Source organism: Coregonus clupeaformis, chromosome 27 (genome assembly GCF_020615455.1).
Source record: "Coregonus clupeaformis isolate EN_2021a chromosome 27, ASM2061545v1, whole genome shotgun sequence".
Taxonomy (NCBI): Eukaryota; Metazoa; Chordata; class Actinopteri; order Salmoniformes; family Salmonidae; genus Coregonus; species Coregonus clupeaformis.
In genome coordinates, this window is record NC_059218.1 from 8,611,672 (window position 1) to 8,636,405 (window position 24,734).

At 41.4% G+C, this 24,734-nt stretch overlaps 1 protein-coding gene across 2 annotated transcripts in view; it reads right to left on the minus strand.

Moving 5' to 3' along the window:
- The window catches only part of LOC121541498 (fibrinogen C domain-containing protein 1-like), a 218,481-nt gene that overhangs the window by 8,720 nt on the left and 185,027 nt on the right, over positions 1-24,734 (minus strand). The gene's annotated exons all lie outside the window — the stretch shown is intronic.

Sequence of the window (24,734 nt, forward strand, 5' to 3'; positions counted from 1 at the left end):
TGTGCCGTGTGACTTAAAGGAAAACCGGAACACACTTAATGTCCCTGCCCACCAGCCAGTTCCCAGAAGTCAACCTGCTACAGTAAGTGAGAAGTCCCAACAGTGCAGCAGGATGCTCTGTCTGGATGCTTTAACCCATGGTCTGTCACATAACATCAAAGACAGCACTGCTCTCACTCCCGAGTCCTCACAAACTACTTAAAGCACACATTCTGTTAGAGACACACACACACACACGTTTGTTTTACTATCCTTTTGGGGACCAAATAATTGATTCCCAATCAAAATCCTATTTTCCCTAACCCTAAACCTAATCCTTAACCTATCCCTAACCTTAACCCCAAACCTAAGTCCTAACCTAACCCAACCCTAATTGTAACCCTAACCCTAAACCTAACCCCTAAGCCTAAAATAGCCTATTTCCTTTTGGAGACCGGCGAAATGTGACTGTCCGCATCGATTTTGATTGATGTACCAAATTTGGCAATGTTTTTTGTTTTTTTACATTGGATAAAAGCAAAGACTCAGAGCTACAAAATGGTGTATCATACACTTTTGAGGAACAATGGGAGAGTAATTCTGCTTTGAAAGTTGATAAACTTGTAACCCCACTTTTGAGAAAATGGCCCTTGAATGTTTTGGTACACCTACTGGAGAGCTCTTCTTTGTCTACATCCATTCAACATCTTTCACACCCTCTTAAGCCTTAGCCCCACCCATCTCTTTAAGGATTCACATGAGGCCATGTGCTAAACTGAGTGAGTAGTGTAGTAAAGATTTCAAGACTAAAAGTGGTAAAAGTAGTAGCCTACAATAAGTCTATATCCTAATCTGACTTCGGTGCAGGTCATGTTGTTCACACTATATCAAATAAAATTAAAGTTTATTTGTCACATGCACAGGATACAGAAGGTGTAAATGGTACAGTGACATGGTGGCTTGTATATTTGCATAGTAGCAATATAAAAAAAAGAAAGTGTCCAGCTAAAGATATTTTGTAAATATTAGATGACGCTTACTCAGACACGCTAGTCTAAATTGATGGGTCATGTCAAAGAAATGCTATAACCCCCAGCCACATCTTGCTAAGTAGATGGGTCTCTACAGAAGTTGCAAACGGTACAGTGAAATGGTTACTTGCATATCTGCGTAGTAGCAATCTCAAAAATAGAAAGTGTCAATATAAAACAATATAACAAAAAGTGTCGATGCCAGTAGAGAATGAACAAAATAATATACAGTATGTACAAGAACAATATCAAGAACAATATCAGTGATAGATGAGGTAGTTATTTGCAATCAGGGGTAAAGTGGCTGAGCAGCAGGATAGAAAATAAAATAGTAGTGACAACGTATGGCAATGTATGGTGTGTGTGTTAGGAGAGAGTCATGTGAATGTGCATAGAGGCACTGCAGATTGTCCGGATGACTGGGAACTCGCCCCCAGTGATGAACGGATCTGTCCGCACCACGCATGAACAAGGGAATCTATTTTCGGAGAGCCTGTTTTTGTCCTGCCCTGACTTTGGTGCATGGCTTCTTCGTCGCAAAACTCCCTGATCTTCTCAAAAAGAAAAGTTGGACTAGTTGTGTCCATTCCAAGTGGTGCTTGTACAGGCAGACCATCTATGGGAGGAAGGATGTCAACGGTGCGCAGCAGCTGAAACCTGGTCCCGACTGAGTCTGAACACTCCTTGGCGACAACAACACCAAGCTCCAGAGTATTGAAGCTGTAAAACAGGAAAATAGACAAACAAATTAAGACATTGCAAACTTGCATAACATCAATTCACCTCCCAAGTTTAAATAAGAAGAATAACCTCATACAAAGCAATGAAAATAATATTCACCTGAAGTGCTGGTACTGTTTGATCTGTGGCAACGGCCTGAAGTATGGAGTCAGGTGTTGTTGCCACCCATAGCTTTCCACCAGCACCGTACCATCCTCCAGTCTCCTTCTATGACTGGTGGAGGAGAGTCAGGCGTGTTCTACTGATGCTGAAAGACAAATTCCAGATACAAATATTTGAGCATTATTATACAACAGATGGTTGTAATCAGCCAGACAAGCCTGGCTAACTTGATGGGTCATGTAATCATCTGGCGAAGGGGAGTCTTTTATTTAGACATGTAGCTAGCTAAACAATGAACCATAATCCCAACCCATAGAGTACTAGCAATACAAACTGATTGTCATAGCTAGCTAAAGCTAACCAACTAGGTTCAATGTTAGTTAGCTAGCTAACATTAGGCTATAACTAGCAATGGAAATGGCTTTCTGAGATAATATTACTACACAGATCATACACGTAACGTTAGCTAGCCAGCCAGCCAGATAACGTTTGCAAGCTAGCTAACAGTAGACTTTAACTTGGGGTCTTTTGTTTAGACATGTAGCTAGCTGAAGAATGAACCATAATCCCAATCCATAGAGTACTAGCAATACAAACCGATTGTCATAGCTAGCTAAAGTTAACCAAATTGGTTCAATGTTAGCTATTTAGCTAGCATTTGGCTACAACTAGCAATGCAAATGGCTTTCTGAGATAAAATTAGTACACAGAAAATGTAGCTAGACTCTTACCCGTATACATGGATGAACGCGTCACGGCAGACTGCAACCCCTTTCATTAAATAAGACGTCCTGTGTCATTTCCATTTTGTTTCTACAGCTTGCTTCGCCCGTTGTGTCAAGTCACTCTGGTTCACACTGACCGTGTGCAATTCCATAAGAATCATCAGATCTTTTTCCCTCTCTGTCACGGATGCCATGGTTGCCCTTAGTTTAAAGATGTAATCCGGACTCCCTCTGCATTTCCAATCAAATGCCAGAATTGTATTAATCTCCTGATCATACTCTGCTTCCACCAGGCATTCCAATGATTTCAAAACTCTGTCAACTTCTTCCTTGTCAACAACACTGTTGATCGCCATTTCTTCCCCATCACTGTCATCAGAAGACTCCACAATGTCTGGTTCAATGAAAATGTTTTTACCTAAATCAGGGATTTCCTCATTGTCTGAGAGAGTCAGCATGGCACGATCGTCCTCCAGAAAGTAGTCCATCACAACTTTTTCCCACTGACCTTTGTCGATACCACCTGATAAATTCAGGGAAGCAATGTTATTGAAAGCAGTAGCAACACATTTGCAGTTGTCCATGGCTAACGTTATATACATATTGTTTTTTTTAAGCTGCAGTAATAAGGATTATCTACACATAACAAGCAGCTCATTTTATAGACAGAAGATGCTACACGGCAGTCCAATCCGAACTCATCTCTCGGCATGTCCAGCCCATTCATTATCTCTGCCAAGTAGTAATTTAGCAATTGTATTCGTATTTACAGATGGCATATACGTTTGTTATTAAGACACATGAAAGTTCACATGTTCCAGAAGGCAATTCTGCCAAAAAACGCATTTTGATAATAAAAAATTAATTAAAAAATGTCCCCACTTGTCTGAATTGTCCTTCCTTTACTATCCTTGTGAGGACTTCTGGTCCCCACAAGGATAGTAAAACCAAAAACACACAAACACGCACGCACACACACACGCACACATACACACCCACCCACACACACACTAACTCCTAAACCTAACCCTAAATCTAATCCCTAACCCTAATTCTAACGCTAACCCTAATTCTAACCCTAAAATAGCCATTTCCCTTGTGAAGACCGGCAAAATGTCCTCACTTGTCAAGGCTTGTGTGTGTGAATGGACACGCCCCAGTCACTGGGTTTGGAAGCTCCCATGACAGGAACTCTATATGAAAGACTCATCTAGTCCCGATCATACAATCTTCGGCTGGCTATGGATCAATTTCACTCCATTCCAACTCCATAGTTAAGATTGAAAACTCAATATTTCAAAATAAACAAAATCCAATAATTTACATCACAGGCTGTGATGTGACTCACTCAGTGAGTCTCTTTCAGTTCAGGCATTTCATGGCTGTCTCACAATGAACTCTAATTAGGAGATTGAGCGTGAGAGTGAAACAGAGCGAGAGCGAGAGCGACAAAGAGACAGAGTGAAGGCGTTGCCATTCCTCCTTCCACACATCCTTGCCCCCTCCTGTTTCTTGTTTTCCGCTGGTGTGTAGACTGATCGTGCTTCCAGGCCAAAACTCCTGAGATCAAAGATACAGCATGAAGAGACTGACAGCCAGAGCAGAACAGGAACACGCCTCCCTCCCGACCGACCTGGGTACTCCTGTCACTCTGAGCTGGTTCAGTGGAAACCACACTACAGTACAGCGATGACAGACTAACAGTGGGGGACTGCAGCTCAGTACAAACCAGCCTCTAGCTTTGGTGTTCAAAACACATTCTACGGTTACGAGTGTTTTCTTAGGATGAAAAGAGATTTGAAAGAGAACAAATGAAACTAAAGCTTGATTTTCCGCAGGCTTTGTAGCATCAAACTGAGGTTGTGTCTTGAGATGGCACGAATCAGATATGATTACTTAACTGTATGCGATGGGAACAGCCTCCAATAGTTTGAGGTCACAGTGAAGATATGCAATAATGCCCTAATTATATACTGTAGCAGTGCAGAAACAAGATAAGATAACCTAAATAAGCAAGAGATCAACTGTTCACAACTGTGTTGCTTTGTTGATATTTCAAGCAGCAACAGGTGTCAATGTAGCCTGGTTCCAGATCTTTTTGTGATGTCTTGCCAAATACTTGTCACTCATTGTCAAGTCAAACACATTGTAAAAATAATCCTGTAATTTTTACAGTAAATTACTGGCAGCACAGTAGCCAGTAGATTACTGTAAATGCACAGTAAATTACTGTCAGCACAGAAGCCAGTAAACAACTGTAGATTTACAGGACCTTTACTATAACACACATTTACAGCATATTACTGGAACAGTACAATATGCTGTATTCCTAGAATCTACAGTGAATTACTGGAAGCACAGCGGTTAGTAAACTGTTGCAGATTTAAAATGCAGGTAGCTATTGCCAACAACAGCAGTAATTCTGTTACATGTACTTGCCATTTACATTTGAGTCATTTAGCAGACGCTCTTATCCAGAGCGACTTACAGTTAGTGAGTGCATACATTTTCATACTGGCCCCCCGTGGGAATCGAACCCACAACCCTGGCGTTGCAAACACCATGCTCTACCAACTGAGTTACACGGGACCATATATAGATATATACCCTGAACAAAAATATAAATGCAACATGCAACAATTTCAAAGATCTCAAAGAAATCAGTCAATTGAAATAAATGTATTAGGCCCTAATCTATGGATTTCAATTGACTGGGAATACAGATATGTATGTTGGTCACAGATACCTTAGAAAAAAGGTAGGGGCATGGATCAGAAAACCAGTCAATATCTGATGTGACCCCCATTTGCCTCATGAAGCGCGACAGATAAGAGCGTCTGCTAAATGACCAAAATGTCAATGTAAAAATTAACATTTCTGGGTATTATTCTAATGACTGCCGCACCCAAGCAAGGCCAAATTGGATCAAAATACACATAGTTTGAGGGCGGAGCTTATTAGAATAAAACCCAGCTGTATGCTTCGCAAGTGTTCATTTTTAACATTTACATTTTGGTCATTTAGCAGACGCTCTTATCCAGAGCGACTTAGAGTCAGTGTTTTAAACTAAGGTTGATTTTTAAAAAAACATTTCACAGTCATAGCAGTAAAACATTTCTGTAACCGTTACTGGGAATGTTGTTGAAGTTAAGGATACACTGGTCTTCATCTTATCCTGTATTTCTAACAAAATGCACTATTTGACTGAAAGTATGTGTATGCCTGCTCCAAAGCCATGGGTGTTAATATGGAGTTGGTTCCCCCTTTGCTACTACATGTATAACAGTCTCCACTCTTCTGGGAAGGCTTTCCGCTAGATGTTGGAACATCGCTGCGGGGACTTGCTTCCACTCAGCCGCAAGAGCATTAGTGAGGTTGGGGGATTAGGCCTGGCTCGCAGTGTGTGTTCCAGTTCATCCCAAAGTTGTTTGATGGGGTTGAGGTCAGGGCTCTGTGCAGGCCAGTCAAGTTCTTCCTCACCGATCTTGACAAACCATTTCTGTATGGACCTCTCTTTGCGCATGGGGGCATTGTCATGTTGAAACAGGAATGGGACTTCCCCAAAATGTTGCCACAAAGTTGGAAGCACAGAATCGTCTAGAATGTCATTGTATGCTGTAGCGTTAATATTTCCCTTCACTGGAACTAAGGGGCCTAGCCCGAACCATGAAAAACAGCCCCAGACCATTATTCCTCCTCCACCAAACTTTACAGTTGGCACTGTGCATTTGGGAAGGTAGCGTTCTTCTGGCATCCACCAAACCCAGATTTGTCCGTCGGACTTCCAGATGGTTAAATTGTTATTCATCACTCCAGAGAACGCGTTTCCACTGCTCCAGAGTCCAATGGCGGCGGGCTTTACACCACTCCAGCCGGCGCTTGGCATTAAGCATGGTGATCTTAGGCTTGTGTGCGGCTGCTCTGCCATGGAAACCCATTTCATGAAGCTCCCGATGAACAGTTCTTGTGCTAACGCTACTTCCAGAGGCAGTTTGGAAATCGGCAATGAGTGTTGCAACAGAGGACAGACGATTTTTACATGCTACGCGCTTCAGCACTCGTCGGTCCCGTTCTGTGAGATTGTGTGGCCTACCACTTCGCAGCTGAGCCGTTGTTGCTCCTAGAAGTCTCCACTTCACAATAACACCACCTAGAGTTGACCAGGGCAGCTCTAGCAGGGCAGAAATTTGACGAACTGACTTGTTGGAAAGGTGGCATCCTATGACGGTGCCATTCTACTGCTAATGTTTGTCTATGGAAATTGCATGGCTGTGTACTTGATAAAATACACATGTCAGCAACGGGTTTGGCTGAAATAGCCGAATCCACTAATTTGAAGAGGTGTCCAAATACTTTTGTATATATAGTGTACCTTTTCAATGTATATTTGCCGATCTCTGGCTATTGCAAATTATGTTACTCTAATATTTACAGTAACTTGGCACCAACTTCTCTAAGTTACTGAAAAATGCAAAGCAATGACAGTACACAGTACAAAAAGTTAATGCTACTGTAATCATATTGGTATTTTACTGTAATTACATTGGATTAGTGCAAGCAGGTTGGCTGTTAGGTATTTTATTTTACAGAATATTTATGAACATTTGCAGATTTATATCACTTGCTCTTCTAGAAACCTAAAATGTTACAAACTGGCTGTGATTACAGGGCAAAACCAATCAAAGGACGTGGTTTAATATTCAACCATTAAAGGTTTAAGACCCACTGTCACTCTGATCTACCCCTATATACAATACTGTTCAAAAGTTTGGGGTCACTTAGAAATGTCATTTTTTCCGAAATATAAGCAATTTTTTTGTCCATTAAAATAACATCAAATTGATCAGAAATACAGTGTAGACTTTGTTAATGTTGTAAATGTCTATTGTAGCTGGAAACTGCTGATTTTTTATGGAATATCTACATAGGCGTACAGAGGCCCATTATCAGCAACCATCAGTCCTGTGTTCCAATGGCACGTTGTGTTTGCTAATCCAATTTGATCATTTTAAAAGGCTAATTGATCATTAGAAAACCCTTTTGCAATTATGTTAGCACAGCTGAAAACTATTGTGGGAGGGAAAATAATTGTTGGCTAATTAACATATTTAGAGGTGTGCCTTGTAAGTGGCTACTGTATATTTGTTTGACACGTTAGTAAGAATGCTGTACCAACTGAACTGATATATGGTAGTATTTCACTAATATTTTAATGTACACTACCGTTCAAAAGTTGGGGTCACTTAGACATTTCCTTGTATTTGAAAGAAAAGCTATTTTTTTGTCCATTACAATAACATCAAATTGATCAGAAATATAGTGTAGACATTGTTAATGTTGTAAAAGGCTATTGTAGCTGGAAATTGCTGATTTTTAAATGAAATATCTACAAAGGCGTACAGAGGCCCATTATCAGCAACCATCAGTCCTATGTTCCAATGGCACGTTGTGTTTGCTAATCCAAGTTTATCATTTTAAAAGGCTAATTGATCATTAGAAAACCCTTTTTCAATTATGTTAGCACAGCTGAAAACCGTTGTGCTGATTAAAGAAGCAATAAAACTGGCCTTCTTGAGACTAGTTGAGTATCTGGAGCATCAGCAATTGTGGGTTTGATTACAGGCTGAAAATGGACAGAAACAAATAACTTTTTTTCTGAAACTCTTCAGTCTATTCTTGTTCTGAGAAATGATTGCTATTCCATGTGAGAAATTGCCAAGAAACTGAAGATCTCGTACAACGCTGTGTACTACTCCCTTCACAGAACAGCGCAAACTGCCTCTAACCAGAATAGAAGAAGGAGTGGGAGGCCCCGGTGCACAACTGAGCAAGAGGACAAATACATTAGAGTGTCTAGTTATGAGAAACATATGCCTCACAGGTTATCAACTGGCAGCTTCATTAAATACAGTGGCTTGCGGAAGTATTCACCCCCTTGGCATTTTTCCTATTTTGTTGCCTTACAACCTGGAATTAAAATAGATTTTTGGGGGGTTTGTACCATTTCATTTACCGGATAAAGCACTAAATAAACTTCAGTTAGTGCTAAATACGGCTGCTAGAATCCTGACTAGAACCAAGAAATTTGATCATATTACTCCAGTGCTAGCTTCCCTACACTGGCTTCCTGTTAAGGCAAGGGCTGATTTCAAGGTTTTACTGTTAACCTATAAAGCGTTACATGGGCTTGCTCCTACCTATCTTTCCGAGTTGGTCCTGCCGTACATACCAATACGTACGCTACGGTCACAAGACGCAGGCCTCCTAATTGTCCCTAGAATTTCTAAGCAAACAGCGGGAGGCAGGGCTTTCTCCTATAGATCTCAATTTTTATGGAACAGTCTGCCTACCCATGTGAGAGACGCAGACTCGGTCTCAACCTTTAAGTCTTTACTGAAGACTTATCTCTTCAGTAGGTCATATGATTGAGTGTAGTCTGGCCCAGGAGTGTGAAGGTGAACGGAAAGGCTCTGGAGCAACGAACAGCCCTTGCTGTCTCTGCCAGGCCGGTTCCCCTCTCTCCACTGGGGTTCTCTGCCTCTAACCCTGTTACAGGGGCTGAGTCACTGGCTTGCTGGTGCTCTTTCATGCCGTCCCTAGGAGGGGTGCGTCACTTGAGTGGGTTGAGTTACTGACGTGATCTTCCTGTCTGGGTTGGCGCCCCCCTTGGTTTGTGCTGTGGTGGAGACCTCTGTGGGCTATACTCGGCCTTGTCTCAGGATTGTAAGTTGGTGGTTGAGGATATCCCTCTAGTGGTGCGGGGGCTGTGCTTTGGCAGAGTGGGTGGGGTTATATCCTTCCTGTTTGGCCCTGTCCGGGGTTTCTTCGGATGGGGCCACAGTGTCTCCCGGACCGCTCCTGTCTCAGCCTCCAGTATTTATGCTGCAGTAGTTTATGTGTCGGGGGGCTGGGGTTAGTTGGTTATACCTGGAGTACTTCTCCTGTCTTATCCAGTGTCCTGTGTGAATTTAAGTATGCTCTCTCTAATTCTCTCGTTCTCTCTTCTCTCTCTGAGAACCTGAGCCCTAGGACCATACGTCAGGACTACCGGGCATGCTGACACCTTGCTGTCCCCAGTCCGCCTGGCCTTGCTGCTATTCCAGTTTCAACTGTTCTGCCTGCGGTTACGAAACCCCTACCTGTCCCAGACCTGCTGTTTTCAACTCTTAATGATCGGCTATGAAAAGCCAACTGAGAGACCTGAGCCCTAGGACCATACGTCGGGACTACCGGCCGTGGTGACTCCTTGCTGTCCCCAGTCCGCCTGGCCTTGCTGCTATTCCAGTTTCAACTGTTCTGCCTGCGGTTATGGAACCCCTACCTGTCCCAGACCTGCTGTTTTCAACTCTTAATGATAGGCTATGAAAAGCCAACTGAGATTTATTCCTGATTATTATTTGACCATGCTTGTCACTTATGAACATTTTTGAACATCTTGGCATGGTTCTGTTATAATCTCCACCCGGCACAGCCAGAAGAGGACTGGCCACCCCTCATAGCCTGGTTCCTCTCTAGGTTTCTTCCTAGGTTTTGGCCTTTCTAGGGAGTTTTTCCTAGCCACCGTGCTTCTACACCTGCATTACTAGCTGTTTGGGGTTTTAGGCTGGGTTTCTGTACAGCACTTCGAGATATTAGCTGATGTACGAAGGGCTATATAAAATAAAATTGATTGATTGATTTACACAACATGCCTACCACTTTGAAGATGCAAAATATTTTTTGGGGTGAAACAAACAAGAAATCAGACAAAAAAACTGAAAACTTGATGCTGCCACCACCATGCTTCACTGTGGGGATGGTGTTCTCGGGGTGATGAGAGGTGATGGGTTTGTGCCAGACATAGCATTTTCCTTGATGGCCAAAAAGCTAAATTTTAGTCTCATCTGACCAGAGTACCTTCTTCCATATATTTGTGGAGTCTCCCACATGCCTTTTGGTGAACACCAAACATGTTTCGAAAAACTTATTTTTTTCTTTAAGCAATAGCATATCTCAGACTGCCCATCTTAATCTTTTATTTTTATTGGCCAGTCTGAGATCTGGCTTTTTCTTTGCAACTCTGCCTAGAAGGTCAACATCCCGGAGTCGCCTCTTCACTGTTGACGTTGAGACTGGTGTTTTGTGGGTACTATTTAATGAAGCTGCCAGTTCAGGACCTGTGAGGCGTCTGTTTCTTAAACTAGACACTCTAATTTATTTGTCCTCTTGCTCAGTTTTGCACCGGGGCCTCCCACTCCTCTTTCTTTTCTGGTTAGAGACAGTTTGCGCTGTTCTGTGAAGGGAGTAATACACTGCGTTGTACAAGATCTTCAGTTTCTTGGCTTTATTTCTCGTATGGAATAGCCTTCATTTCTCAGAACAAGAATAGACTGACGAGTTTCAGAAGAAAGTTATTTGTTTCTGGCCATTTTCAGCCTGTAATCAAACCCACAATTGCTGATGCTCCAGATACTCAACTAGTCTCAAGAAGGCCAGTTTTATTGTTTCTTTAATCAGCACAACGGTTTTCAGCTGTGCTAACATAATTGAAAAAGGGTTTTCTAATGATCAATTAACCTTTTAAAATGATAAACTTGGATTAGCAAACACAACGTGCCATTGGAACATAGGACTGATGGTTGCTGATAATGGGCTTCTGTACGCCTTTGTAGATATTTCATTAAAAATCAGCAATTTCCAGCTACAATAGCCATTTACAACATTAACAATGTCTACACTATATTTCTGATCAATTTGATGTTATTTTAATGGACAAAAAAATAGCTTTTCTTTCAAATACAAGGAAATGTCTAAGTGACCCCAACTTTTGAACGGTAGTGTACATTAAAATATTAGCGAAATACTACCATATATCAGTTCAGTTGGTACAGCATTCTTACTATCGCGTCAAACAAATATACAGTAGCCACTTACAAGGCACACCTCAAAATATGTTAACTAGCCAACAATTCTTTCCCCTCCCACAATATTTTCCCACAATACACCAGTATGCTGCTGTAAATATACAGCAAAACAGGTAATACAGTACTTTAGTAATTTGTTACAGTGCATGTTTAGCTTAACTATTCCATAAGTAGCAAGATAGTGGTGAAGACTGGCACCCAGGCTAACAGGAGCCAATGGTATTTCTCAGACGCACCTCATCAGAAATAGAGTTCAACACTCTCTCTTCCTATCTAATCCCCACCAAACTTAACGTCTAGTGGCTCAGTCTGATTTTAATTCACTACTAATCCTCCAGCTCTGTCGGTCTCAGTGTGCTCTGACAGAGAGGGCTGATGAGGGCTAACGAAGAGGCCTAATTTGACAGCAAACCCTGGTGAAAAAGCCCCATTACCATTCAGTAATGTTGACTCCCAGTTATGGCATTCTATTTTCTACATAGTGCACTACTTTTGAACAGGGCCCATCATGCTCTCGTCAAAGGTAGTGCACTTTGTAGTGAATAGGGTGCAGTTTGGGACACGGCCCAGCATGGGACTGGGTAGAGGAGCTGCTTAGTTTGGGTTGTCTCACTCAACAGGAGGTGGATCTACCAGGCTTTGAGTTTCTCAGAGCATCAGCAGATTCTAGGGTGCTTCTCACTCGTTCACACGTTCCGTTCGCAGACTTTGCACAAACACTTTCACACAATAAACACCTGCAAGCATGCATGCATGCAGACACACACGTACACACACGCGCATACAGAAGCAGCAGCAGCTTATACCAGTGTGAGAATTAATACCACACCTTATCGCTCAGACAGACAGTGGCAGTTCTCTCCACAGACTCTCCAATCCCTCAGGTAAAAGAACGTCTCAGAGTTTTAACTATAAAATGTCAAAGAACGGCTTTGTGTTCGTTCTCTTCTTCAGAAAGAGATTTAGAAATAAACTAGCAGATGCGACACAGCTCTATTTAAAGAACATCAGCTTCCATCTGAATTCACACACACACACACACACACACACACAGAGTGACACACACACACACACTTTACATTTACATAGCTTTAATTCACTATCTAATTAAAGCCCTGGAGATTCTCTCCCAGACTCTTACTGAGAATAATTAAACAGATGATGCGTCCCAAATGGCCCCCTATTGCGTATATAGTGCACTCATTTTGACCAGGTCAAAAGCAGTGCACTATGTAGGAAATAGAGTACCATTTGGCACACACACAGATAGAGACGTTCCTAAACAACAGAGACTTTCATTGTCTTCCTTGGTTCAAACTTAAACGCTCAGGTGTGGTCTTCCTAGCCAGCCACATTAATTCAATGCTATTGTTGAGTTATTTAAACTGCTTCTGCTCCTCCTAAATTATAATTTTTGAGGCATTTTGCTGGTGAATTATCATACTGATTGCTCTGTTAGGGGAACGGCTTCTCTTTATTTCTTGCTAATTTCCCTTTCAGTCACAGTGTAACGAGGAGAAAACTCTCTCCCCTGTGACGGCAAGGTGAAGAACCAGACAGAATGAAGTTAAACTTTTATAAAGAAGTCATTAGGAATGGATAAGGTGTGTTTAATTTGTATTTTCTGTGATGTTTCATTTTGACGTCGGTCCAGGTCCCAAATGACATCCTATTCCCTTAAAAGTAATGTACTATATAGGGAACAGGGTGCCATTTGGGATGAAACCACATAAAAAAGTATTCCATCCTTTTTCATAACATGCATATCCCATCAGTTTGATTCTGTAATTTATAATAGGACTGATTATAAAATATACATATTTTATTTGGTTTATTGGTCTGCTGTTAACCTTGGAATTACAGAACGTTCTACTGCGTAGAGTTGACTACACTAATAAATTGCTGTAAATGTACAGCAAATTTACAGTGCAGTAACCTACAGGACATTTGTTACGGTGTATGTTTTGTGACTACCATGGACTGTATGTGTTATGACTATATTACTACTGTGTATCTACTTCTGTGAGCCTAATGATTGTCTGACTAGGAATGTGTGTAAGCAACCACTAGTGTGCACAGTATCACCCTACAAATACCATCAGGGCTTAACTCCAGTGTATCAAATACAGACAGCATTATGAAATTACAATAGTTGGTCACAACATCTATTCAAATACACTCCACAAGGGCACCGATCCCAAACGTCCTTCACAGACATCACGTCACTGACAACAATGCCACCTTTTTAGTGGGAATCATTTCATCTGTAATTGGTATTGTGTACAATTCCAATCAGTGGGCATGTGGCATTGATTGCATTATAATGAAACAGTCCGTTCATGCAGCACAAGGTTGCCAAAACACAGCTGAACTCCCCTAAGAGAACCAACAGTATTGGTCAGTTCTACTTCTACTTGTAATGCTAATTGCAAGGTTTTTGAAGATACATTAGTGTAAGCCTTACGGAAAAACCTAAAGAATTTCACATGTGAACACGTGATCTCGTGCGCTATCATGAAATGTAATTTTGAATATTTTACTTTGAAAGGCATGATTTACATTCATTCAATTTAAACAGTCATGGTACCTGCAGGTTTTGTCTAGTTCCTGGTTTATTCCAGGGTTGTCCCAAGGAAGTTTTTTTAGGATGTCCTTAGAACATTGTGTCATGGTCCCCTGGAGGTTTTTGTCTAGTTGTGGTGAAATTATGGTAAATTTACAACAAGTTACTTTATTTTTAGATCTAAATTCAGGTGTTAATGCTGCTGATTACTTGAGACTCCACCTCACTTGAGATTTGAACTCACAAATTCCTGATTGCTAGATGTGTGAAGTTCTTGCTGCACCACCAGGTCTGTGGACATTATGGAGATTAGCAAGAATGAATTCCTGCACTTTGCCTAAAGTTGCAGTAAAAATAAAGTAAATATATACAAAAACTTAAAGGTGTTATTTCTATAAAATGGCAGCATGCTGCTGTATTCTGATTTCATTTAGTGTAAAAAATAATCTGATCTGTGAAAGAAGTATGGCCACAAACTTATTGACAAGAATGCATTTCTGCACTTTGCTAAAAGTTGCCTAGAATCAAGTAAATAATTGGCAAATGATCACCACCAGCGTAAAACTAGCAGTGCTCAAGGACACTTGACATAGATTATACATTAATTCTTTGAGGATTTGAACTTGCAACCTCTTGATTGGGAGTGCATCAATGTTTCTGCAGTACCAACAAGTTCATATTAATTTATACTATACCGAAAAAAAATATAAACGCAACCTGTTGGTCCCATGTTTGAGCTGAAATAAAAGATCCCCAAAATTTTCCATACGCACAAAAAGCATATTTCTCTCAAATTATCTGCATAAATGTGTTTACATCCCTGATAGTGAGCATTTCTCCTTTGCCAAGATAATCCATCCACCTAACAGGTGTGGCATATCAAAAAGCTGATTAAACAGCATGATCATTACACAGGTACACCTTGTGCTGGGGACAATAAAAAGCAGTTTTGTCACACAACACAATGCCACAAATGTCTCAAGTTTTGAGGGAGTGTGCAATTGGCATGCTGACAGCAGGAATGTCCACCAGAACTGTTGCCAGAGATTTGAATGTCCATTTCTCTACCCTAAGCTGCCTCCAACATTGTTTTTGGGGTGGAGAGGCTGAGGAGTATTTCTGTCTCAAATAAAGCCTTTTCGTGGGGAAAAACTAATTCTGATTGGCTGGGACAGGCTTCCCAGTGGGTGGACCTGGCTCCAAAGTGGGTAGGCCTATGCCCTCCCAGGCCCACCCATGGCTGCGCCCCTGCCCAGTCATGTGAAATCCATAGATTAGGGCCTAATGAATTTATGTCAATTGACTGATTTCCCTATATGAACTGTAACTTAGTCAAATCTTTGAAAATGTTGCATGTTGCATTTATATTTTGGTTCAGTAAATTATGTATTCAGTTCATGAAACATGGGACAAACACCTTACATGTTGTGTAAATTTTTTTGTATAGCGTATAAGCTGGAATTATAAGTCTAAGTATTGTTGTCCATTACTTTACTCCAATTAGGGCTGGGGTGGTAGGGTTAGGGGAAAATAATAATGATGGAAAACATATACAAATATAATAATAAAGGGGATTAGAAATGATACCGTCATTTTGGGCAAGTGGGGCAGAGCCCCCCGTGTCACATATTAGTTTGCAAACAACAACAACCCCAAAAAATAATTGAGTTAATAAAGCCTCATTCAAACTTGGTCTCTTTTTTGCTTTTTTGAGTAAGAAATGCAGGTGTTTCAGCCTAGCTCAGTGCTTTCTGAAAAATACGGAGCGTAGGGTTTGGTAATGTTCTCTAGTTGTGCCGTGATTGGCTCAGTGTTCTGTCACTCATGGGGACACTACGTCACTGCAATATCTAGGGGTAGAGCTCGAAAAATTCAAGCCCCTTGGGTGCTGCCATAGAGTTACATTAGAAGTGTCCATCCAAGAACGCTCAAGGCCAGGATGTTGTCTCTGGTTTTGAATCTGAATTTAGAGAACTGAATTTGAAAACTGAATCTGAATACGTCTGAGAAGTTGAATATATGAAACTTTGATCAACTTGAAATGATATTTTGTAAACTTGACACAGAGACAATGCATGCAATACAGTGGGGAGAAAAAGTATTTAGTCAGCCACCAATTGTGCAAGTTCTCCCACTTAAAAAGATGAGAGAGGCCTGTAATTTTCATCATAGGTACACGTCAACTATGACAGACAAATTGAGATTTTTTTCCCTAGAAAATCACATTGTAGGATTTTTTATGAATTTATTTGCAAATGATGGTGGAAAATAAGTATTTGGTCACCTACAAACAAGCAAGATTTCTGGCTCTCACAGACCTGTAACTTCTTCATTAAGAGGCTCCTCTGTCCTCCACTCGTTACCTGTATTAATGGCACCTGTTTGAACTTGTTATCAGTATAAAAGACACCTGTCCACAACCTCAAACAGTCACACTCCAAACTCCACTATGGCCAATACCAAAGAGCTGTCAAAGGACACCAGAAACAAAATTGTAGACCTGCACCAGGCTGGGAAGACTGCATCTGCAATAGGTAAGCAGCTTGGTTTGAAGAAATCAACTGTGGGAGCAATTATTAGGAAATGGAAGACATACAAGACCACTGATAATCTCCCTCGATCTGGGGCTCCACCCAAGATCTCACCCCGTGGGGTCAAAATGATCACAAGAACGGTGAGCAAAAATCCCAGAACCACACGGGGGGACCTAGTGAATGACCTGCAGAGAGCTGGGACCAAAGTAACAAAGCCTACCATCAGCAACACACTACGCCACCAGGGACTCAAATCCTGCAGTGCCAGACGTGTCCCCCTGGTTAAGCCAGTACATGTCCAGGCCCGTCTGAAGTTTGCTAGAGTGCATTTGGATGATCCAGAAGAGGATTGGGAGAATGTCATATGGTCAGATGAAACCAAAATATAACTTTTTGGTAAAAACTCAACTTGTCGTGTTTGGAGGACAAAGAATGCTGAGTTGCATCCAAAGAACACCATACCTACTGTGAAGCATGGGGGTGGAAACATCATGCTTTGGGGCTGTTTTTCTGCAAAGGGACCAGGACGACTGATCCGTGTAAAGGAAAGAATGAATGGGGCCATGTATCGTGAGATTTTGAGTGAAAACCTCCTTCCATCAGCAAGGGCATTGAAGATGAAACATGGCTGGGTCTTTCAGCATGACAATGATCCCAAACATACCGCCCGGGCAACGAAGGAGTGGCTTCGTAAGAACAATTTCAAGGTCCTGGAGTGGCCTAGCCAGTCTCCAGATCTCAACCCCATAGAAAATCTTTGTAGGGAGTTGAAAGTCTGTGTTGCCCAGCGACAGACCCAAAATATCACTGCTCTAGAGGAGATCTGCATGGAGGAATGGGCCAAAATACCAGCAACAGTGTGTGAAAACCTTGTGAAGACTTACAGAAAACGTTTGACCTGTGTCATTGCCAACAAAGGGTATACAACAAAGTATTGAGAAACGTTTGTTATTGACCAAATACTTATTTTCCACTATAATTTGCAAATAAATTCATAAAAAATCCTACAATGTGATTTTCTGGATTTTTTTCCCTCATTTTGTCTGTCATAGTTGACGTGTACCTATGATGAAAATTACTGGCCTCTCTCATCTTTTTAAGTGGGAGAACTTGCACAATTGGTGGCTGACCTAATACTTTCCCCCCCCACTGTATCTACCATATTGAAACTGAATATATAAATATTGAATTTGAACAATTTTCACTCAATTCAGTTTCAAATCATTAAATACAAGTTAAATTTATGAATTCAACTATTCAAGTTGTCCATTACAAATGACAAAATTTTTAATTAAAATTCAATATCCTTATACAAAATCTAAATTATGGAATTCAAATACAATTTCAGTTTTTACTGAAATTGCTCCATACATTCCCATAAACATTAATTTCCTTTAATACATCTCTGCACTTAGCAAAAGAGGGCCATCTGCACTGCTATTTTAGTTGTCAGTTATTCTGACTATTCTCTCATCATTGATTTCATTTACTTATTTCAGCAATTTGAGGTTTTCTGTATACTTGTCTAATGTTGGTGTGGCATATTGCTCTGTTTTAATGTTACTCTGGAACAATTTAAGGGTTTTCTTGAGTATATTTTTAACAAAGCTGAGATTTACTTTAAAGTGTAAGATGACATGTGAAATCCATTACTGACACAGACATGGTGGTGTAGCAGGAAGATCGGAATGCCATGAAACCGAGAGGTTGTAAATTCAAATCCCAGGCAACAACCTTTTTTTTTTTTTTATATATAATGTTTTTTTTTTTTTTTTTTTTTTTGTCATTTAGCAGACGCTCTTATCCAGAGCGACTTACAGTTAGTGAATACATATATATTTTTTTATACTGGCCCCCCGTGGGAATCGAACCCACAACCCTGGTGTTGCAAACGCCATGCTCTATCAACTGAGCTACATCCCTGCCGGCCATTCCCTCCCCTACCCTGGACGACGCTGGGCCAATTGTGCGCCGCCCATGAGTCTCCCGGTCGCGGCCGGCAGCAAAAGAGCCTGGATTCGAACCAGGATCTCTAGTGGCACAGTTAGCACTGCGATGCAGTGCCTTAGACCACTGCGCCACTCAGGAGTACCACATGTACACCAGACATGTTGAATAATAATTACTGTGTAAATAAACATACTGTACACAATGTAGTTATGTATGACACATTTGTTAGTTGGAAACACTGTATTTTAAAAGCACTGTGTGTTTCCTAAAAACATTTTTTTTGTTCGCAGGGCATCACCTGTGAAATATCATGTGAAAATATGTGAAAGGTTATGTGATCACATATGAAAATCCACATGTGAAACTTAATTTGAAATATCACATGGTTTAACAATAGTTCACATGTGCAAAATCAATTACATTCAGAAGTCACATAATTAGTTAAATAAAGTCCACCTGTGTGCAATCTAAGTGTCACATGATCTGTCACATGATCTCAGTATATATACACCTGTTCTGAAAGGCCCCAGAGTCTGCTACACTACTAAGCAAGGGGCACCATGAAGAACAAGGAGCTCTCGAAACAGGTCAGGGACAAAGTTGTGGAGAAGTACAGATCAGGGTTGGGTTATAAAAAAATATCAGAAACTTTGAACATCCCACGGAGCACCATTAAATCCATTATAAAAAAATTGAAAGGATATGGCACCACAACAAACCTGCCAAGAGAGGGCCGCCCACCAAAACTCACGGACCAGTCAATGAGGGCATTAATCAGAGAGGCAACAAAGAGACCAAAGATAACCCTGAAGGAGCTGCAAAGCTCCACAGCAGAGATTGGAGTATCTGTCCATAGGACCACTTTAATCCGTACACTCCACAGAGCTGGGCTGTACAGAAGAGTGGCCAGAAAAAAGCCATTGCTTGACAAAAAAAATAAGCAAACACGTTTGGTGTTCGCCAAAAGGCATGTGGGAGACTCCCCAAACATATGGAAGAAGGTACTCTGGTCAGATGAGACTAAAATTGAGCTTTCTGGCCATCAAGGAAAACGCTATGTCTGGCGCAAACCCAACACCTCTCATCACCCCGAGAACACCATCCCCACAGTGAAGCATGGTGGTGGCAGCATCATGCTGTGGGGATGTTTTTCATCGGCAGGGACTGGGAAACTGGTCAGAATTGAAGGAATGATGGATGGCGCTAAATACAGGGAAATTCTTGAGGGAAACCTGTTTCAGTCTTCCAGAGATTTGAGACTGGGACGGAGGTTCACCTTCCAGCAGGACAATGACCCTAAGCATACTGCTAAAGCAACACTCGAGTGGTTTAAGGGGAAACATCTAGTCAAAGCCCAGACCTCAATCCAATTGAGAATCTGTCGTATGACTTAAATATTGCTGTACACCAGCGGAACCCATCCAACTTGAAGGAGCTGGAGCAGTTTTGCCTTGAAGAATGGTCAAAAATCCCAGTGGCTAGATGTGCCAAGCTTATAGAGACATACACCAAGAGACTTGCAGCTGTAATTGCTGCAAAAGGTGGCTCTACAAAGTATTGGCTTTGGGGGGGGGTGAATAGTTATGCACGCTCAAGTTTTCTGTTTGTTGACTTATTTCTTGTTTGTTTCACAATAAAACATATTTTTAATCTTCAAAGTGGTAGGCATGTTGTGTAAATCAAATGATACAAACCCCCCCAAAATAAATTTTAATTCCAGATTGTAAGGCAACAAAATAGGAAAAAAGCCAAGGGGGGTGAATACTTTCGCAAGCCACTGTAAACCTTGCTGTCTGTCTCTCCAACATTTGCAACATTGTTTAAATATTACAATTTAATCTCCAGCTGTCCTATAGTAATAAACGTATTGAGACAGACAGGCAGGCAGCGTTTCTCAGCCAGTCGAAATCATGAATCAGCTGGCATCATTTTTATGGCTATATACAAAGAAATGTAAATTGAAAAAAGGTCAAACGAAACGAAGTGCAGCTAGTTTGCAGTCTTTCCAGCTTCAGTTTGTGGTGTCCTGATGAGAGAGCACATTGTCTATGTCAGGCAAAATTGCGCCTCATTAGCTCATTGTTATGGATGTTTCCAAATAAATGTCACTAGAAAACAGCTTAAACAAATGCAAATGCAGCTACTGTTGTTATTCTGGCTGCACTGTTTGATGTGACTGTAAATTAGCCATAGTTGGGTAGCTAGCAAGCAAGCAAGGCGCTAAATTGCCAGTATGGCAATGGAACATTTAGAACGAACGACTGGGTCGCATCCATAAATACAAAACAAAAAGACTGAACGACTGGGTCTCGTCTCTGGCAACCGAACCAATAGAACGAACGACCAGCCGGCTTGGGTAGCAACCCTAGATTTGTGTCGGGACTATATCTTGTAGAAGGATGAAATAGTATGAATAAATTCATCAAAAGAACTTTTAGAATGAAAATATGTCAATCATTATTTGAATATGTTGGTAACCTGCTGTATAAAAGTGATAATGCCCTCGAAGCCGGTGTTTGGAGGACATATTGGCATATATCGACTTCGTCTAGGGCCTAACAAAACCCATGCCAACATATCCTCCAAATACCGACTTCTCGGGCATTATCTCTTAAATACTATATGATGAAAGTCACCCATATAATTATTTTCAATTTGCTAGGCACGGATCTCCCATGAGCATTCCAGATCATTCTATACCCTCTGGTGTTCCATTTAAGATGATCATCAAGTGCATCACGTTGATTATTAAGGCCTACATGTTCTTCTTCCTTTATAGCAACAAAAAAAATGCAGACCCATAAACCGTAAAAAGTGGAACTCCTTTTAAATATAGAACGGAGATAAAAACACAACTGGGAACATAAGGTGCCTTTGTCACCCTGGTAAAGAGATGGTGAATAATGGCATACTAAAAATGAAATATATCCTCAATTAAACTTATTAAAATTGGGCCAGAGTAATCCATAACTCATTCCAGAGCTGTGAGGTTTTCAGAGCAATGGACAAATTCTACTTGTTAGGCCTATAAAGTTTGCAATTTGTCAGGGTGTTTTTTTCAGGGAAAGAGAGAGAGAGAGAGAGAGAGAGAGAGAGAGAGAGAGAGAGAGAGAGAGAGAGAGAGAGAGAGAGAGAGAGAGAGAGAGAGAGAGAGAGAGAGAGAGAGAGAGAGAGAGAGAGAGAGAGAGAGAGAGAGAGAGAGAGAGAGAGAGAGAGAGAGAGAGAGAGAGAGAGAGAGAGAGAGAGAGAGAGAGAGAGAGAGAGAGAGAGAGAGAGAGAGAGAGAGAGAGAGAGAGAGGGGGGGAGGAGGGAGGGAGGGAGAGGGAGAGGGAGAGGGAGAGGGAGAGGGAGAGGGAGAGGGAGAGAGAGACCGAGTGAAGGCGAGGCGGCGCTCTAAAGAGACAAAACAGCTCCTTGCTGACATTGATTACACCATTAGCGAGAGAGATTTGTGTTTCTCAAATGTGATAGAACAGCTAATGAGAGAGATGTCTTGTGATTAAATATGTAAAAGGCCTCAGCTGGAAGTCTGTGTAATGCCGTTAAAAGGTTAAAATATTAATGACTTATTTTATTTAATTAGAAAAATATGTCATAGAAGGGAAATGGTGCTTTTAAGGCATCTGTCTCGCTCGCATTGCGCCGTCAGGCAGAGAGAGAGAAAGAGAGAGAGGAATAGAATAAAAAACAGCGCTATAAAGCCAACAGCATAATGATTACACTTCTCTTTGCTGCTTATGACATTTCTCTATGTTAATTATTCATAATGTCTTTCTCCTGCTGCATGGCTGCAGGGCGGCTATTATACCACACTGAATCTCGTTAAAAAAATGTTTTTCTTTTTTCTCTCTGTCCCTCTCCATGTTTTTCCTCACTCTCTCTTTCAGCCCACCTTTCTCCCTCTCTCTCTTTCTCTCTCTCTCTCTCTCTCTCTCTCTCTCTCTCTCTCTCTCTCTCTCTCTCTCTCTCTCTCTCTCTCTCTCTCTCTCTCTCTCTCTCTCTCTCTCTCTCTCTCTCTCTCTCTCGCTCTCTCTCTCTCTCTCTCGCTCTCTCTCTCTCTCTCTCGCTCTCTCTCTCTCTCTTTACTTCTCTCTCTCTTTCTTTCTCTCACTTGCTCTCTCCATCTCTTTGTTACTATTCTGGTGTGAGGAGATTAGCAAGAGGGAGGAGAAGTGAAGAGAGAAGAGGGGAATTAACTAGCTCCACAGACGAAGGAGAGGAGTGAGTGACGGTGCTATTGGGGCTCTGTGGCCGAGGGGGGTCCTTGAACACGTCTATTGAAAGACGTGCTGTCGCCTGCGTCGGCAGAAGAGAGGAGAGGCTCACACACAGACATTAAAGGAGAGAGGCACGGGGGGCAAAACGCAGACAGGTCCTTCCAACATCCGACTGTGGCGTTCACAGGAGAGACGAGAGGAGGAGAGAAACTTCAGATTAACTGTTGCACCTTTGACATCTCTGTGCTTTTTGTGATTCTTCAATCTGTTCATCAGTCTGTTTTCTTTGGCTTGTTTAATAGGCTTTCTTTGTCTGTCTCTCTTGTATGTGTGTGTGTTTGAGAGAGAGAGAGGGTAAAGAGAGATGTGTGTGTGTGTACGTGCGTGTGTGCGTGTGTGTTTGAGAGAGGGTAAAGAGAGATGTGTGTGTGTACGTGCGTGTGTGTGCGTGTGTGTGTGTTTGAGAGAGAGAGGGTAAAGAGAGATGTGTGTGTGTGTGTGTGCGCGCGTGCGTGTGTGTGTGTGTGTGTGCGTGTGACTGAGAGAGAGACATGGAGAGATACCGAAAAGGAGAGAATAAAAGGAGAGCATGTGTGTGTGTGGATGTCTATGCATACATACGTGCGTGCAGGTTCGTGTGAGCTCCTTTGTTCCATCTACTGTGTATTTAACTACAGCGGTTCAAGGCTGAATATAGTCAGAGGAACAGATCGCTTCTGGTATTTACTCAGGAGAAGAACCAACGCTTCCCTTCCCGCTTCTCTCTCTCTCAACCGTTCGTTCCACAGTCTTATTCCAAAGTCGAGATAATGATCTTAGGGATGTTTGCTCAGCGTTCGCCCCAAAGCACCTCTTCATTACCCCTCTCTAGGGTCTCCCAAAGCCCTCATTGAAGATACAGAGTTTTTCATAACTATCAATAATACATATTATTTCCTTTTCAATTGAAATATATCCTCATGGGTTTCTGTAAAGACACCAGAGATCCATGAGAAGAAGATTCCATCCCCAGAGCAATTTCAGCCTATCAAATATTACCAAGTTAATGTGCAGTTTATTTACAGTACTGTTTGACTGGGGATGGTATGCTGGTGTGGGATTGCAGGAACAGTGTGTGTGTGTGTGTGTGTGGTTGTGTGCAATTACAGGAACAGCACTTTCTCTGTGTGACTGATGAAAGGTTTAGAAGCATCACAGGATCCAACTATCTCTTCAAGAACGTTCTATTCTCAACAATAGTGTGCTCCAATTATGTGTTTTTCAGACTTTAATTTTAAAAAATCATCTAAAAGATTTGTGTCATTGTTTTATATGGTATGCCATCAAAATCAATGAATTCAGTTATTGTTGAAAATCTATTACCTCCTACAAAATGACTGAGACAAACACAGTCTTTCATGTTAAAACCACAGAATTGAATAGTATTATATATTATCTCTATGGTTAAACACCCTCCTGTGCATTATAACTAAAAGGCCTGGATCCAGGTCATTAACCAGGGCCTCTTTGGGGTTCTGTTTACAGGGTCAAAGGTCATATCTCATGGAGAGTGTGGACAGGGGTTATCCGAGTGCACACAGCCTGAGAGAGAAAGAAAGATGGAGGGGGGAGAGAGAGGGGAGGGGGTGAGAGAGTGAGAGAGAGAGAGAGAGAGAGAAATTGAATTGAATTGAGAGAGAGAGAGAGAGAGAGAGAGAGAGAGAGAGAGAGAGAGAGAGAGAGAGAGAGAGAGGCTGTTTAATGATGCCATTAGGAGAGAAATACAATGCATTCGGAAAGTACTCAGACCCCTTTACTTTTTACACATTTTGTTACGTTACAGTCTTATTCTAAAATGTATTTAAAAAATGTCCTCATCAATCTACACACAATACCCCATAATAACAAAGCAAACACAGGTTGTTCAACATTTTTGAAAATGTATTAAAAATAAAAAGCTGAAATATCACATTTACATAAGTATTCAGACCCTTTACTCAGTACTTTGTT